The sequence below is a fragment of the Crassostrea angulata genome, chromosome 1 (assembly GCF_025612915.1).
Source record: "Crassostrea angulata isolate pt1a10 chromosome 1, ASM2561291v2, whole genome shotgun sequence".
Lineage (NCBI taxonomy): Eukaryota > Metazoa > Mollusca > Bivalvia > Ostreida > Ostreidae > Magallana > Magallana angulata.
The window spans coordinates 52,852,967-52,870,596 of record NC_069111.1 but is presented as its reverse complement, the minus strand read 5'-3'; the positions used below and the strand labels follow the sequence as shown (position 1 = coordinate 52,870,596).

The 17,630-nt window shown below is 34.1% G+C and overlaps 1 protein-coding gene across 7 annotated transcripts in view; it reads left to right on the top strand.

Moving 5' to 3' along the window:
- Positions 1-6,528: 6,528 nt before the first annotated feature.
- The window catches only part of LOC128187551 (solute carrier organic anion transporter family member 4A1-like), a 41,386-nt gene continuing 30,284 nt past the window's right edge, over positions 6,529-17,630 (top strand). Inside the window, exons 1-2 of one of the 7 annotated variants that reach the window (XM_052857977.1) lie at positions 6,529-6,571; positions 6,974-7,016. The gene's annotated coding sequence lies outside the window, so the exon portion shown is untranslated. Of the gene's footprint in view, positions 6,572-6,973; positions 7,017-7,300; positions 7,476-8,167; positions 9,041-14,751; positions 15,387-16,860; positions 16,984-17,013; positions 17,534-17,630 lie in introns of those variants that run through there. The other 6 variants (XM_052857971.1, XM_052858016.1, XM_052858009.1 and 3 more) reach the window with 6 other exon arrangements.

Genomic DNA, 17,630 nt, shown 5'->3' with positions numbered 1-17,630 from the left:
TATGGCGCAGAAATCGTTTTGACTCGGAAACAAATCATAGCCCACTAATACAACGTCCTTCTTTAGGTCTCAATTCAAAGACCCAATTAATATTTCAAACATTAACACCGTTACATTTTAGTCTGTCAATAATGGCCTAATGCGGGCACGTAGCATCATTTTTGAAAGTGGGGGGCCAGACTCGTCCAAAAATTCTTGACAAGCAAAAAAGCAAAAAAAAAAAAGGGGGGATAGGATTTTTCCAAAATCTTAAAAATCCTAAACCGTGGGGGGGGGGGGGGGGGTATTATAACTTCAATTTCAATCCTACTCTCCTTATTTTCATATCAATTTTTTACATACTCCCAAACAAAGTGGCGGGGGCCTACTCCATGGTAATTCAAATTTTTATATGTACTGAATTTAAAAAAAATTGTTGTTGCGAGAAAAAGTGGGGGGGGGGGGGGGGCAGCCCCCCCCCCCCCTTGGCCCCCCTGATGCTTCGATCGTGCCTGCTAATGACAAACAGCAAAATTTTCAAGTACTGAACAAAATGTAAGACTTATTAAAACCAAACAAATACTGACGCCAGTAATGATATATCCATTATCCATAGAAGTCGCCAGCTAGGCCCACGCGTCTTCGGTCGTTTTGACTCCTATCCTGGAACTTCCCCAGGGTGGTAAGTCAGCAATGATTGGCCAATTATTGCCCGTCTGTAAATCCATGTAAAATTTTACGGTTACAGCAAACTCGGTTATAACGAGTTTACGAATATACATGTAGCGAACTAATTTCGAGTCCCATAGATGTAGAAGAAATTATGAAATTTACATATTTTTTAATGAATTGCTTTAAATTGTGAAAAGTTAGCAACACCAGAGACATAATTATTTATTTATGTCTCTGGCAATACTAATAAATATAATAGTTTTAATGAATCTATTTTTAGATACATTTTTCAATAATCAGTTAATTACTTCAATGCCAAAATAAACACTGATTCGTGCATTTCATTCATTCTTTATTTCTTTAAGCTTTGCAGCTCATCAGATTATACAAATTAAACATAGTAAAGCACATTAAGAGGGTATTTTACAGGAGACCCGGCTAGTACATACATAAATATAAAAAATGACATAAACGGAAAAGAATCAAAATAACAACATCTAAAGTTCATTACAGATATCGTTTCTTAATTTCATACTATATAGTAATATATTTGCCGAGGTTACACATATCTTTAAAATTTTCGTTATTAAACAACTGCAACAGCTTGAACGTCGATGGTTTCTCATAAACATACTTTTTAATACATTTTTTACAGTATTCAATATATACTTGACACACTAAAATAAAATGGAGTTCATCTTCAACATAGTTTTTACATGAAAAGCAGTTCCTTTGGGCTCTGTGTGTATTATTGTACCTTCATGTTTCGATGGCTAAACGATGAGAGGACAATCTTAATATGATATGCACTGTTAAATTTTACTTTCTAAGGTAACATTGAAGATAAAATCCATCAACTAAATATTTATAAAAATGACATTTCTGCGAATTTTCTATTTTACCAAAAATATCTTGTTTAGCCAGGTCTGCGATTCGTTGATTTACCTGTATCACTTTAAGAGTAAGTGAATCAATTTTTTGTTCCAAACTTCATTAATTGAACCCAAATTCATTTAAACTTTTCTTTGCATCAGAAGCCCCGTTTTTATATCCATGTAATGTACATTTCTTCGTAAACACTGATGATAGTCATAATGAGTCATGTGTATAGCGAATTCACTATATATGCCTATCATTACGAATTCGTTATACGGTTATTACGAATTACGGATATGGCGAAGTAAATGTAATGGTCCCTATGAATTCGCTATAACCGAGTTTTGCTGGAAAATATTAAATAAGTTGCGGGAAAAATATTCAGCGGCCGCCTGAACCTGATTAAAACAAAATTTAAAATCATTAATGTATGAATAACCTCTATCAAGGCATGCAAACAGAGTTGTCTCGGTTTGAATTATATTATACGGAAATAATGTTTCTGAGGGTGGATCCAATTCGGGTCAATGGACGACGCTCCCGGAGGCCTTGATTCATGAACTTATTGGAACAGCTGTAGAACGAATTCTGTATACGACAAAAGTCTTTAAATATGTGAACAATTCTTTATACAATTAACTACAAATGCTAGGACATTGGAAATTGAACACAGGAGTCAGACCGCCTCACACATCTGCTTTTCAAGTTCAAGCGTGGAGTAAAAAACATCTAAAGAAAAGGGTAGGAGGTCCGAAAAATACTTTGTTCATCTAGGTAGGGATGGGGTAATATTTCTCTGTAATTTAACAATTAAATTCTTGGGAAGGGGGGGGGGCCCAGGCCCCTTTAGCTCTATATAGCTCCGCACATTAATTTTGACATCTTAAACTTATTCTTTTTAATTTGTCCCCTGTCTATTATCGGACCCTCTCATATATATTATTTTTTTTAAAAATTGTAAAAATAGTATATTATTTATAAATATATATTTATATATATAATATAAATCTAAAATTGTATAAAACTGTCAAGTGCATGCTATTTGTGTCATCATTATGTTATGTTATCATATTCTTTTGTTTGTCATTTGATTTCCTTTTGACTGTATGCTAACTCGGTGATGTCAATAAACCATTGAATTGAATTAAATAAAAAAAATTAATTAAAATTTCAAATTTTACGACATTTAACAAAAGATATATACGTTTTAAAAAGTTTTGCAATTGGAAAGGTAAATATTTAATAAAGTCCCTGCATTCGAGACTCGAACTAAATTCAGGCACGTAGCATCGTTTTTTTGAAAGGTTGGGGGGGGGGGGGGGGCAGACTCATCCTAAAAATCTTGACAAGCAAGTTAAGAAAAAGAAAATAAAAAGGTCACTTTCCAAAAATCCTGAAATCCTGAAAAAATCCTAATCCGTTGAAGGGGGGGGGGGATTAAAATTTTAACTTCAATTTAACCGTTTATTTCCTTATTTTCAATTAAATTTTTGCATGACAAGTGGGGGGGGGGGGGGGGGTGGGGGGGCAACTCCATGTTTATTCAATTTTCAAATCTGCTCCGCTAATCTGCGCTATTATGAGACACTTTTCAGATTTTCGGAGAGATAAGATAAGATAGATAAGATAAGATGTTTTATTTGGTACTTAAAGGCCATTGCCCGCTGTACATCTAGGCATCATATTTATATGCAACATAAACATGTTATATACATAATGCATATACATACAAAATTTGTAACAATACTGTATTGTTTTAACATAGATTGTCATAGAGTTAGCATTTCTTGTCTTATTGACAGACCTTTTTTGATAAAAATTGCTGTACATTTGATGACATTTTGGTCATTGCTGTTAAAAAGATGGTCAATACAAATTGGAACATCTTTTCTTACTGATGGACAGTGAAATAAAAAATTTCTTCTTAAGTCCGCTAACATTGGACAGTGAAATAGAAAATGTACTTCATTTTCAATTTGTCTTAAATTACAAAGTTGACAAAATCTATCCGCACTATCAATTCCCTCAAATCTACCTTCTTCAATACGTAATTTATGTAAGGAACACCTGAAAGAGGCTAATGCCTGTTTTAAGGGGTAGCTTAGAAAGGTGAGGTAACTCTCACATGCAAGTTGTTTTTTGAACATCACATAGAAAGCACACTTTGGTGAATTGTCTAACTTTGAGTTCCAATCCTGTAGGGCACAGTCTCTCACCCTTTGGTTCAATTCTGACATAAAGACCTTTGGATCTCCGGGTCCACCACTTAACCAAACGTCCCCAAAGCCGTAGTGATTTAAGACTGATTTCAATTTAGATACCCAGTTTGGAGTTGAACGATTGCTGCACAAATCCAAATTATAGAGCATCTCGAAACATTGTCTTGGATATCTTGTAGTTTCCATATTTTGTATTTTTAGCCAGTATTTCACTGGTTTTATCATATATATAACATAAAGGGGTAGTCTTCCACATTCTCCTCTAGCCATTGTATTGGTAGCTTTTTTGCTTATTCCCAATATCCATTTGCAAAAGTCATTATGTACAGCTTCAATCTCTTCGTTGATATCAGTTCCCCAGACTTCTGCTCCATATGTTAGAATAGGAACGATAATGCTGTCAAAAAGTTTAAAACACACCTTGGGATCACGGTTATTCAGGATTTTCAAAGAATGTTTTAACATATTTAATGCTTTTCGTGCCTGTAGTGCCAGTGACTTACAGCATTGGGTCCAGATTTTCGGAAAGAAACTATTAAATTTTATAAAATTACACTTGATTTTATTGTTTATCCGAGAAGTTGCGATTGCGTTTCGCGGAATAGAGATGGCGCTTCATTTCCCGCCATTTTTCATAACCGGAAGATAGCACTGTAAGTGAATGTTACTGACCCGCAGGGCCTTCTAGAATAGCGATACAACTTTTACTCATAATTCCATTAACCAGCTGTTAACCACAACTGAACATCGATGTTTTGTGGCAAATTTAAAACGGGATTGATACATGATTTTGGGTGTACACAGCTGCCAGTGGTGTAGCTAGACCAGAAACGAAGTGCATGCTTGTAATAAGCAGGGGGTGTTGGGGCCGCCATGAGGCCCCCAGTGAGTCCAGGGCGAAGCCTGACGAGGGCCCAGGGGACGAAGGCCCCGGAAGCTTATGGATTCTGACGATTTTTAACACAAAAAATCATCGCAGAAATTGAAAGGAATGCTCACTATATTTAAGCATATTTTTAGGCAGTTAAAATTGTTTTGGTTATAGTTTAGGCATAAAATAAAATTACAAAACTTATTAAAAGCTAAAAAGAAGAAAATTTTGTTGACGTTTGTTTTTGACCCACTCAAAGCTTTTATTATTAAGTTCATTTTCACCTAGTTTATGGTAATGAATATCTCAATAAAGCTGTGATATTCTATAGGGGAAATTTAAAATGATTTGTAAAACTAAGTTCAAATGCAAAATAAATCTTGCTTTAGTCCTTGTTTAGCATTGATTCTGAATAAAATAGGACAGGGTGACGGAAATGTGTTGATGGAATAACTAAGTATGGACCTTAATACTTGCATTTTTTTTTATTTTATTTTTTTAATTTTATTACTGAGATTCTTCCTTTCTCCCAAATGATGTGTATGCTCAGGCATATAAGCATACGTGGTAGCTACGCCACTGGCTGCTAAACTGTCCAAAGGGTCAAGCTTGGACAGACTAATGTCCAGGTCAGATTTGTAAATGTTATCAATAATTTTTAGTGGCATAGTTTTGTGGTACTGTGAACAAATGTACATGAACCGGTCACATTATAGCCTTGCTGTGACAATTGCCGGTGTCGTTGAAGTGGTTTTTTCCTGCTTTGTGGTTTGTTTTTTTCCATGAAAAAATTTCAAATAATATTCTATATATTGTACAAATCTTTAAAAGTTTCAGTGTGAAACTGCAAACATTTAATATTAGATTGCAAAATGATATATAGATGTAAACACTTTGGAGACACATGGCAACAATTGAAATGCACATGGCTGTTTTAACAGTTTTAATACAGTCTGGTTTGGACTTGATTTAACTAGGCCTAATATTAATTCTTATGAGAAATCTTTGACTTGATGTCATTCATTAAGTAATTAATTAATGATCCCTTCCAGCTATCATGAAGCATTTTATCATGTGTCATATCAATAAACTTTCGTAAAATCTGAAAAAGACAATAAACTTTATGTCCCTAATGTTTGCAAACCATTACCAGTACTTGTACATTGAAGATATTGTTCAAAACCAGACTTACCAGCAAAAGATATGATATTTTGTTGGGTCACAAACCTCTGAATATGTGTACGTTAATTTGTGATCATGATGCCATCCTATTGAAGTGAATTTTAAAGAATATGCTTGCTAGTGATGTCACATTTAAACAAAATTGTCATCTTGAAGCAAATAGCCATTCTTTATCTTTATAAAAAAAGAATTATCTATTCCTATTGGGGTTTACTGATACATGTATGGTGTGTAGCAAATAAGAAACAGCACTCGGTTGGAAAACAATATATTTGATGTTCTCTATGGTAATCCTGGAGTGTAATGGTGACCCACACTCGGGCTTTATTACTGCTGTAAGGGCCAAACATGTTGTTGAACAGTTAGCCTTATAGAATTACTCAAATACTTAACTATATATTATTTATGTAAAATGAAAAATGATTTGGTTGAAAATTTTTCTTTGTATACTGTCCATCCCCCCCCCCCCCCCCACTGTTTAGATGACTATTAATTAACTTTCTTTATTAATCATCTGCATCATGAATAGTAAAAAATTACTGAAAACAAGATAAGTTAAAAGTGTTTCTCTATGTGATAATGAAGAAAAAAGATGGCATTGAAAAACCTCCATACAACATAGATTTATATCATTAAGTTATATCAATGAAAAGGATGTACAATGTACTGAGAACTGTTTGGATATTTATGTCTGTATTACAGATACCCACTCTCCCGTTACAAACACAGATGCTGTGGATTTATCCAGCCTAGCTTTACACTACGCCAATTTGTAAGCATCCCATGAAACCAGCTTATCATAAGTTTAAAAGATAATGTACATGGAAACAGTGAAAAAGTAAGGAAAAAAAAAATCTGTCCTCATTTAAATCTCGCAGACTGTGAGCAGCTTAAGTTGGCGAGACCTCTGCGGTTAATAGCTTTGGAGTCTATCTGATTAACTTGCCCTGACGGTAATTAATTAAACTGACCGCATAATTCCTTACCTTTGTCCAATTTTTTTCATGTCAGTATTTTTTTTAAACCATTGTTAAGTTCATATGTTAGGTCAGTGTTGAAAAATGTTTGTATAATTTGTTTAATTTGGCAGCAAGACTTAAGACTTTGTAATATGAAATGTTGTTTGCCTTTGATGTAATGGTACAGTATTTCGCAAATTTTTTTTTTTTTGCAGTGTGACTGGGAAAACAGACTATTAGCCTCCCAACATGCATTGGGTAAGTAATGGTATAGTAATTAGAGAGTATTGTTGTGTTTGGAACGATTTCCCTTCGTTAATCTATTGTTATTGTTTGTCCAACTTGATCATGCACACTTCTGTATTGTGCAGTATTTCAACAATTTCCAACATGTTACAGATTCATAGATTTTTAACCATTCCGTTTGAACTGTGAGCTTATAAATAAGTTTTGTTAGAGCCTGAGCCCTTGAAGGATCCATTAAATGCCCCCACCCCCCTCCTCCCCCCAGCTTGGCATCTCGTTCTGGTTGTCATCTGATGCAGTAATTACCAGTGAGTTGCATTGCCTCGGGTCTCCCACTGAAGTCTGTGTTATAGTATAGCAGACAGCATGGTCTTCTCTGTTTTCTTGTGGAACACTGTACCAGAAGAAACCAACGAAACTATTTTAACAGGTTTGCCTTGAGGGAGTGTGTGTGAAGATTTTATTTGTTATGTAAGTATGAAATCTATTAATACATGCAGTAGGAAATATTTTACTCGAGACATTTGGAATTTCCAAAATGAAAACGTTTTGCATATTATTAGGAATAAAATAAAATGCATTGAACTAGTGTAGGTATCATAAATCTGTGTACTAGGGTCTGTTTGGGAACCAGGTGAATGAATTGCTCTTTGAATTATCAATGGATATACAATAGCTTTATTATCTTGGCAAACTGCTGTAAATCTAATTAAAGGTAAGGATGAGGAATGGTGCCGAGATGTATTGCTGAGGGGAGGGGGTTGTAATGAGTTTATTGACCACTGCTGGGGATGCTGTGTGTTATCTGGTGGAAAAGATTCCTTCATTCCTCTGGAACTAGTCTCTATGAGAGCTTGGGTAACCTCGGGTCATGGCTGACTATATGTAACAAATACCCTGATGCATGGAGAATTCTGTGTCTGTAATTAAAGGTAATGCCTCTCCTGATAAGGTACTGGTATATCCTTAGACCTGACAGACCCATGTGATAACGAAGATTTTTATACATATTAAATTATTATCAACAGCTTTCTTGTAAAAAATGTGTACCGGTAGTTTTTAGACTTATAATCATGATGCAGAATTTAAACTTTTGCTCATGCCATTTTAAGAATTAAAGATACCATTTTGCCTCATTGATTGTTATTATATAATTCGCATCAGATTCTGTACACTAATGACATATTATTAATAATTTGTGTAGTGTAAAATATCTTTCGTTATCATCATATCTAGTTGGGGAAAAAAACCCGACTGCACTTCAGTCAATATGGACAGATGGGGATCATCCCATTTCATCCCACTTCTTCCTCCTGAAAAGCTCAGCTTTTATACAGTTTAATGATTATTGGATTGTAAAGAGTGTTATGCAATTGGCATTTCATGACGGCATGATTTCAGTCAGAATAACATTTCATTCAGAGGCTGGGACAATGTCAGTGTTACTCTGATAACATAATTCTTCTGATCAGCATTGGATTGAGTCTTAGTTGGAACATCAGAAGATTAAAGACGTTATCTTGAGGAAATGGGAAGTTTACACATTAAATAACTGTCCAAAATCTAGAGCAACACTAATGTGATGTGACCGATGATAACATGCTGTAGTTTTAGAAAAAATAATTAGAATTAAAATTTGACATTTGGAATAATTTAATTAATGAGATTAAGAAAGATTAAAAAATCAGTGCACAGTTTATGAAGTGGATGGGTCGGATGAGACTTCATTTTGTGAGTGACCAGGAAATAGTACCGTACGGAAGTCTGTGTAGAACCAGAATATGACACTGAATGAAAGCTTCAGCCATTATAAATTACTTTTTTATATTTTCAACAAGACTTCCCGTCTTAAGCCCTGCCTGTAGCCTGAAACAGGGAACTCTGAGAGGTTTACACAATCAATACATGACTAAGAAGCTAATGAGGAGAGTGCCTATCTGGGTCCCTGATTCATTTTAAAGTTTATTGGTGTTATGCACTATGTGTCATTTTTGGCAAAATTTGTTGAAATCCTTGTGGAATTATAAGTTGTTGCTGTAAGTATTTATTCTAAGGCCTGACCAACAAATAATATATTGGAAGACCAACAGAAGTCATGTCAATTCACAGGGGTGACAAGTTTGTAGTATTTGACTTCTGACACACATTTATTTTGTGTATCCCAGCCTGTTTGGGGTATTAAACAACTGACAGTGATTTTTAGCTCACCGAGACGAAGTCAAGGAGAGCTTATGCTATACCCTCGGCGTCGGCGGTGGCGTCGGCGTCGGCGTCCGGACCTGGTTAAAGTTTTTGTTGCAGGTCCTGTATCTAAGCTATTACTTGTCCTATCTTCACCAAACTTGCATGGATGATGCATCTGGACCTACTTATGGACTTGAAAGACTTGGATGCTGAATCTGGGTCCTAAATTTCAGATGCTGGAGGAGGTTAAGGTTGTTGGACCAGGTTAAAGTTTTTGTTGCAGGTGCCCTTTGATAGCAGTATCTTAGTTACTGCTGGTCTGTTCTTCACCAAACTTGCATGGATGGTGTGCCTTATGATACTGATGCACCAGACAGGCTTGAGTGCTGAATCTGAGCTATAGGTTTCGGATGCTGGAGGAGGTTAAAGTTTTTGAAGCAGGTTAAAGTTTTTGTTGCGGGTGCCCATTGATAGCAATATCTAAGTTACTACTGGTCCTAACTTCACCAAACTTGTATGGATGATGCGTCTTATGAGACTGATGCACCTGACAAGCTTGAATGCTGAATCTGAGCAATAGGTTTCGGATGCTGGAAGAGGTTAAGGTTTTTTGAGCTGGTTAAAGTTTTTGTTGCAGGTGCCCTCTGATGATTAATCTTAGTTACTACTGGTCCTAACTTCACCAAACTTGTATGGATGGTGCGTCTTATGATACTGATGCACCTGACAAGCTTGAATGCTGAATCTGAGCAATAGGTTTCGGATGCTGGAAGAGGTTAAGGTTTTTAGAGCTGGTTAAGTTTTTGAAACAGGTGCCCTCTGATGATTATATCTTAGTTACTACTGGTCCTAACTTCACCAAACTTGTATGGATGGTGCGTCTTATGATACTGATGCACCTGACAAGCTTGAATGCTGAATCTGAGCAATAGGTTTCGGATGCTGGAGGAGGTTAAGGTTTTAAGAGCTGGTTAGATAAAGTTTTTGAAACAGGTGCCTTCTGATGATGATATCTTAGTTATTACTTGTCCTTACTTCACCAGACTTCCATGGATGGTGTGTCTTATGATACTGATGCACCTGACAGGCTTGAATGCATAGTCTGGTTTCGGATGCTGGATAAAGTTAAGTTTTTAGGAACAGGTCACATGTTTAATAGATGAAAGTACTATTTCAAACTTGCATAGTTGATTTAACTGTAATATGAATGAATCGCAGAGGTAGCTTCAGATGCAGAGCTTGATCTCCATTATCAAGGATGCTAAAAAATAAATCTTAGTTATTACTGGTCCTAACTTCACCAAACTTGAATGGATGGTGTGTCTTATGATACAGATGCACCTGACAGGCATGGATGCTGAATCTGAGCCATAGATTGCGGATGCTGGAGGAAGTTAAGGTTTTAATTGCTAGTGCCCTCTGATGATGATATCTTAGTTATTACTGGTCCAAACTTCACCAAAATTGCATGGATGATGCGTCTTATGATACAAATGCACCTGATGAGCTTGAATGCTGAATCTGAGCCATAGGTTTCGGATGCTGGATGAGGTTTAGTTTTTTGGAACAGGTCACATGTTTTATAGATGATAGCTTGCATAGTTGATTTAACTTTATTATAAATTAAATGCAGAGGTTGCTTCAGAAGCAGAGCCTGATCTCCATTATCAAGGATGCTAAAGAAATCTCCTACCTCACTCAAACCAGCTCGATAGATAGATGTGTTTGTTGATAAATGATATAACATGATTCCTATGATAAAGTATTGTATGATATGAAACAATATTGTTTGATATGATACAATATGATATCATATGTTATATTATAAAAAAGTTATATGATACGATATGATATTGTATCAATTTTTTTGATATTTTATGATATGATTATGTATCATGATATTGTTATGTATAGTATTGTATATTATGATACAATATTGTATAATATTATATTGTATTTTTAATTTATTATTTTATCACATGATACAATTACATAAGATATTGCAAAATATAATATTGTATCCTATGATACAATATTGTATATTCTATAATATTGTATCATACAATATTGTATAATATGATATTGGTTTCAGTAATATAGAATTATATCACATGAAATTGTATTATATGATATTGTAATATTATATAATATTGTATCATACGATATTGTATGATATGATATTGGTTTATATGATATATTATCATATCACATGAAATTGTATTAAATGATATTGTAATATATTTTATTGTGTCATATGATGCAATATGTATAATATAATAATGTATTTTATAATATTTTACCATATCACATAATATTGTATCATTTGATAAGATACAATGTTGGAATCAAATTATATTGTATTATATGATATAATATCATATAATGTATCAAATATGTTTCAGTGTCATTCAATACAATATCATTCTATATTATACAATATAATATCATGTTTCAGTGTTATGATGTATTATGTAATATGATATTGTAATATGATACTATATTGTATTATATTTTATGATATTGTATTATGTGATCAAACACAATAAGGTATAACACAATACAATGTCATATCATACGTTACAATATCAAATCTCATTATTGTTTATTACGGTATTTTATTTATTATATGATATATATTATATTAGAAATATGACATGATGCAATATTTAATTTTATGTCATTGTATTGATTAACATATGAACATATGATTATCATAAAAAAATTTATCAGATGATATTCGATATTTTGTCAAAACAGAATCCATGAATATCCAAGATCATAAAGTATGATTTTCATATAAATTGATAAAGGTGGTCTTATGAAGGTGATGTCTCATAAGGGTGATGCTCCGTCTCGGTGAGCTTAGTAATCTATGATTACCTATGTTTATCTTTTCTTATCACCTATCTTGACTAGCCTGTTGTATATTAGATTACTAATTGTCTGTATTCAGACTACCGGTAGTCTAGGCAGTGGTATTAGACTACTGATTATCTGTTCTTAGACTAGACTAGCTAATGGTATTAGACTACGGATTGTCTGTACTTAAACTAGCCAGTTGTATTAGACTACTGATTGTCTGTACTAAGACTAGACTACCAGTAGCTAGTTTTATTAGACCACTAATTGTTTGTACCAATATTTGATAAGTCCGTGGTATTGGACAACTGATGACAATCCTATCTAGTCAATACCAATACTTTCTGTGTTATTAGCCAACTAATTGGCAATTTTATTACGTCTCTATATTTATTCAGATTTTACTAGTCAACTGACAGTTATTTGTTTCTTTTTTTGGATATCCACATTTGACAAGTGACAGTATTATATATTTACATGTATTGTTAATATTGTACAAACTTGTCCTTGACAAATGATAGTGAATCTGTACCTTGTAAGAATACTGTAAATTCATAATTAAATACAAGGAATTATCCACGTAAAATTGCAATAAGCACATCTTGCAGATTTTAAAATCTCGCTTTTATTTTTTTGACGGATGTAAACTGTTTGGAATTATGAAAATGATTCGACGTTCTCGATTTTATCCTCTCGCGATTTGATGCAAAACAATTGAATTGCGGAATAAAGTAAAATAAGGAATCTACAGTAGTGCAGACTTGTCCTTGACAGTGAAATTGTCTGATCAATAAATTCAGATGCTTTTGCTGGTTATATGGCTTTAATAACTTTGAAGGTGGGATCATGTGTTCAAATCCCAAAGTATTTAAAGTCAATATTCTTTTTTAATTATTTAAAGTTTGCTCTAAGTTATGTTTTGAAACAACAGACCTATGCATTTAGTACTGTATCATCTATGCATAATGTAAACCTCTCATTTGTTTTTCCTGTCAGTAAATATAAACAGATCAAATTCACATGTTTGCTATCGGTGTAAGGAGAGATTCTGACAATACTGCTCTTGTCTTTTACGGGGTCATATTTAGTTTCCTTGGGGTTTGTTTTGTATTCAGAGGATTCTGTGCAAGTCAAGTTTTAAGAAAAATAAATTTGCTAAACGAAGACTGTTCTACCCCGACATATCATTGTTTTCTTTCCATTAATTTGAGTGCTGGTGGCCGGCTATGTGACAGGATGATGAATGAGGGGTCAGACTGGGGTATGCACCATCCATCATTGACTGGGGGGTCTATAGGAATGGCCCAGGACTGTTACTGTCAGGTCCCTGCATGTCTGCATAATTCAAGTCTTGGCTGTCTGCATAAGAAAGTCATGGGGTGTCAAATTGCATAAACCACTCTACATGAACCTTGCAAAGTCACTTACTGTTAAAGATGTAATATATTCTTGAGTTATAAGTAAAGAATATAAATGAATGAGAATAAATATAATGATTTATAAGAATTTTTGTCAGATGGTGTTTGTGTGACTTAATAGTGCATCCTAATGGGAAAAAGACTTGAATTTGCATATTTTTATAAATATGTACTTCTAGTCTCAGTTTAAGAAGTCATATTGATAAAGCAATAATGACAATTCCCTACATTGTAGAATTATTTTACTATTTCTGCAAAAAATTGTTATAGGTAGAATGTGCTGGCTTGAATAAGAACTAGTAATTGGAGTACTTTTGGAACTAAATTATTCAAGAATTGTGCATTAATTATTAAAAATGTTTCATCATAAATATGTTAATATGATTGATTTTTACCAAGATCCATTGATAGGGGTTTTCAAATAGTGTTTAATAAAGTGACTTTGGCTCATGCCTCCCCCGACACCCCCCCCCCCCCACACACACACACACACACAGGCTATTACAAAACAGAACATGAGAAGCTTAAGTTTTGAATGGAGTGAATATCTTTCAAAATGATAGCTCACCTGAGCTGAAGGCTCAAGTGAGCTTTTCTGATCAAAGTTTGTCTGCCGTGTTGTTGTTGTCATAAACTTTTCACATTTTCATTTTTTTCTCCACAACCAAACTTGGCACAAAGTATCCTTGGGGGAAAGGCATTCAAATAAATGTCCCCTTTAAATAGGGAAGATAATTTAAAATTATTGAAATTTAATGGTATTTTTTCAAAAATCTTTCAGTCAGAGAAGCTGAAAGTTGTGTAGAAGCCTCCTTAGGTAGTGTAGTTTCAATTTTTTTAAATCATGAACAGTAAAGTAAGGTGAAGCCACAATGGGAGGGATGGTGGTGGAATTTTTACATATTAAGAGTATATACTAGAGAGAAAAATATTTTAAAATCTTCTTCTCAAAATTCATTTTGCTAGAAAAGCTGTAAGTTATATGGAAGCATCCTCAGGTGGTGTAGATTCAAGTTTGCTCAAATCATGATTCCTTGGGGGAGGTTGGGGATACAACAGAGGTCAAATTTTGACATAGGAATATATGGTAAAAAATCTTCAAAAATCTTCTCAAAAACCATTTGGCCAGAAAAACTGAAGCATCCAAAGGTAGTGTTGATTCAATTTTTTTTCAAAATCATGATCTGTTGGTTAGGGTAGGACTACAAATGGGAGAGAGGTTAATTTTTTAAATTGCAATAGGGAAGTTGTCTAGATATTTTGTATTTGATGTAACTCTGAGGATTGTCCAAAGCTCTTCTGATCAGTTAAGGCTAGTGTTGATCAGGTGAGTGATGTGGCCTCTGAGCCCCTTGTTTAAGTTTCTCTTTACTAGGAACCAATTTACACTTGCAGAGAAACAAGACACTTGCTTTGTCTTTGGGAGTGCACAATTCTTATAGAGATCGAGTGTTCAGAATGAAGGCTTAAACAAATCTTCAAGCCTTCAAGATTATCATCAAACTTGCTAAAAAAGGGAAACAGGAATAATGAAAACAGTACATGTTACGTAATTCTCTTTCCATTACAATATGCCTTATTTTGCTTTGTGAGGATTGCTTTTACTGATGAGAAATTCAGTCACCTTGATGGTCATCAAGTTACTGTAGTAATCTATTTATAGATTCCAGGAAGGTCAAAGCTGTTTTCAAGACATCTTGTTTTATAATTTATATGGACAGTGGATGCTTCAAACAACAGCAGTAATTCCTCGTTTGTAATCCACACAGACGATTTGTTCTGTATCTCAGTCTCTATCACCTGAGCCCCCAGGTATGTGTTACCTGTCCACAGGTGAATGTGTACCAGTAATCTGTCTGCAGATCTGGGGTATTAGGTATTTTACACATCATTCAGTGGAGATTACGAGCAGACATCGCATGTAAGTAGAGTTCTGTATTTTGTGTGGTCTTTTGACTGCATGTACAGTAGAGGTATTTTTTTATTGATAAGTGTAAAAGCATTTAATTGACATGTTACAAAGAGTTAATGAGTTGTTGTATTATAACTTGCTGCAGCTATATTGAATATCTTATGTATTTCTCTAAGGTGATAATTGAACAGATACCAAATTCCTCTGGTGCCAATCAATGCATTCTTGGAAGAAATATATAATATATGAGAAATGAAAACTTATTTATATGATACATGCTGTTGACTAAATGAAACTGTGAATTGATTTTGACTTATTGGTAGGAATATTTTCCGTCAGTTTTATTGATGGAAATCATTTTGCGGTACAAATCATGATGTTTTGGGCTTTTCTTTGGTTGTTTTTTATATTTTGTGTGTATTTGAAAAGTCGAGTGCTTCACCGCCCATTAGCACCAAGGCCTTCCATGCAGACAGTATAGTCCTTTAGGTCCATTAATCTGTAATTTAATTCAGTTTCAGTTCTCCAAAGAAATGTCAGACATTTGATTTGCTACTATTTTATTTGCCACTTCATTGAAAAGCTTTCATTCATTGACCGTTATATTAAAACTCTTTCACTGTACAAATTTGCATTTTCCTAACTGGTTTTGAGGTCTGATAGAATGTACAACCAAGTTGGGTGGGTGCGTCAATATTTGTAGACATTGACTTAATATTTGGGAAGGAATTGCATTTGAGTTTCAAAACTCCACCCTTGAAATATTTTACTATCAAATGTACATGGGGGAAAGGTTTTGTGCTTCTGGTATATACAGGTGTAACTATTTTTTCATTTAATGCATATGTCCTTCACTATAAAGCAGTTTAAAATGGAGGGCATTTCAAACCTTCATTGAAATGAAGATGCTAACAAGAAGAAAATAAAATGGGTTAATATTTCAGGGTTGAAAAAGATACCCTTTATTAAAATCTCACAAAGAAATAATAATTGTGACAATTCCATTTCTGGGTTATCTCTGTATTTAATAATATATATGGAGATTAAGAGTGTGCAGTCGAGCTGTTAAATTCTCGGATTTACTCGTGCTGACATGGCGGTGTCAGAATCCAGCTATTTAATCATCATGAAACATCGGCTATATCTTACCAGTGTATGGCTATTTTAGTTGTAGATGAATAATTTTAGGCTATTATAATTTGGAAGAATTTGGGAAGAATTTTATATTAGGTTTTTTCTGTTGGAATAAAACATTTGCTGTAACAACGGTAAAAAGTGTTGCCTTGGTTTTTGGTTTTTTGTTATCTTTAGTAAAACCAGACGAGACAAAATTCATGCATAATTTCTCACTGAATTTAAAATGCAAGAATTATCACCACAAAAACCACAAAAATACAGAGGTATGTCTTGCCAGGTGCATATGAGAAAAAATCTCCTCAAGAAACATGTTTTCTTAAATATGTAATCTTCTCAACTCTTACAGTGTGACGGGGGTGCTTGCTCGAGGGACTGTCAAAATCTCTGTAAGTACAAAGGCCACGATCAAAGGAAGACTCTTTTTCAACAAAGACTAAAGGATTCACAGCTGAGATAGAAGTCATAAAAGGTGTCCTATTTCTCTTCATGTTAACACATCATGGGCCTAGAAATGGCATAAATTACAATATCCCAAGAAAAAAATTAGTAGTTTTAAAAGTTGTTGGATTTTTTCCACTCCTTGTAAACACAAATTTGAATAAGATCTATTTATGATAATTCCATCAATGAAAATTAGAGTAAGTTATCATATGCCAGTGTTTGATAGTTTGATTTCTTTTACAGGATTATGATTATAAGCAGTTAATCCTACCCTAGACTGAAATTTCAGCTATGATTACATAGGGAAAAGGTCAGTTCATTCACGACGCCTATTTACCTGTCTCCTAAACAGGTTTCATAGCATGGCAATGATTGACAAAAATTTAAATAACCAGCATGGGGGATGATTATATTTTCTGTTTTCTTCATTGTGGAGTTTTTACCTCCTTTAGAATGTTATCGCAGATTTCATCTGAAAGTGCTGCCCACATTGATATTGTTGTTAAAACAATAGATAATTGAGGGTAACCAGCAGACGCTTTAAGCTGAGTTTGAAATTTGAACTAGGCTGACTTAAGGTAGGGCTAATAATTTTCTCTAAGACTATAGCTAATTGTTTCTTGTAATTAACTTGCATATCTATTGCTGCAGATAATGAACTGGCTTGGCTGGATC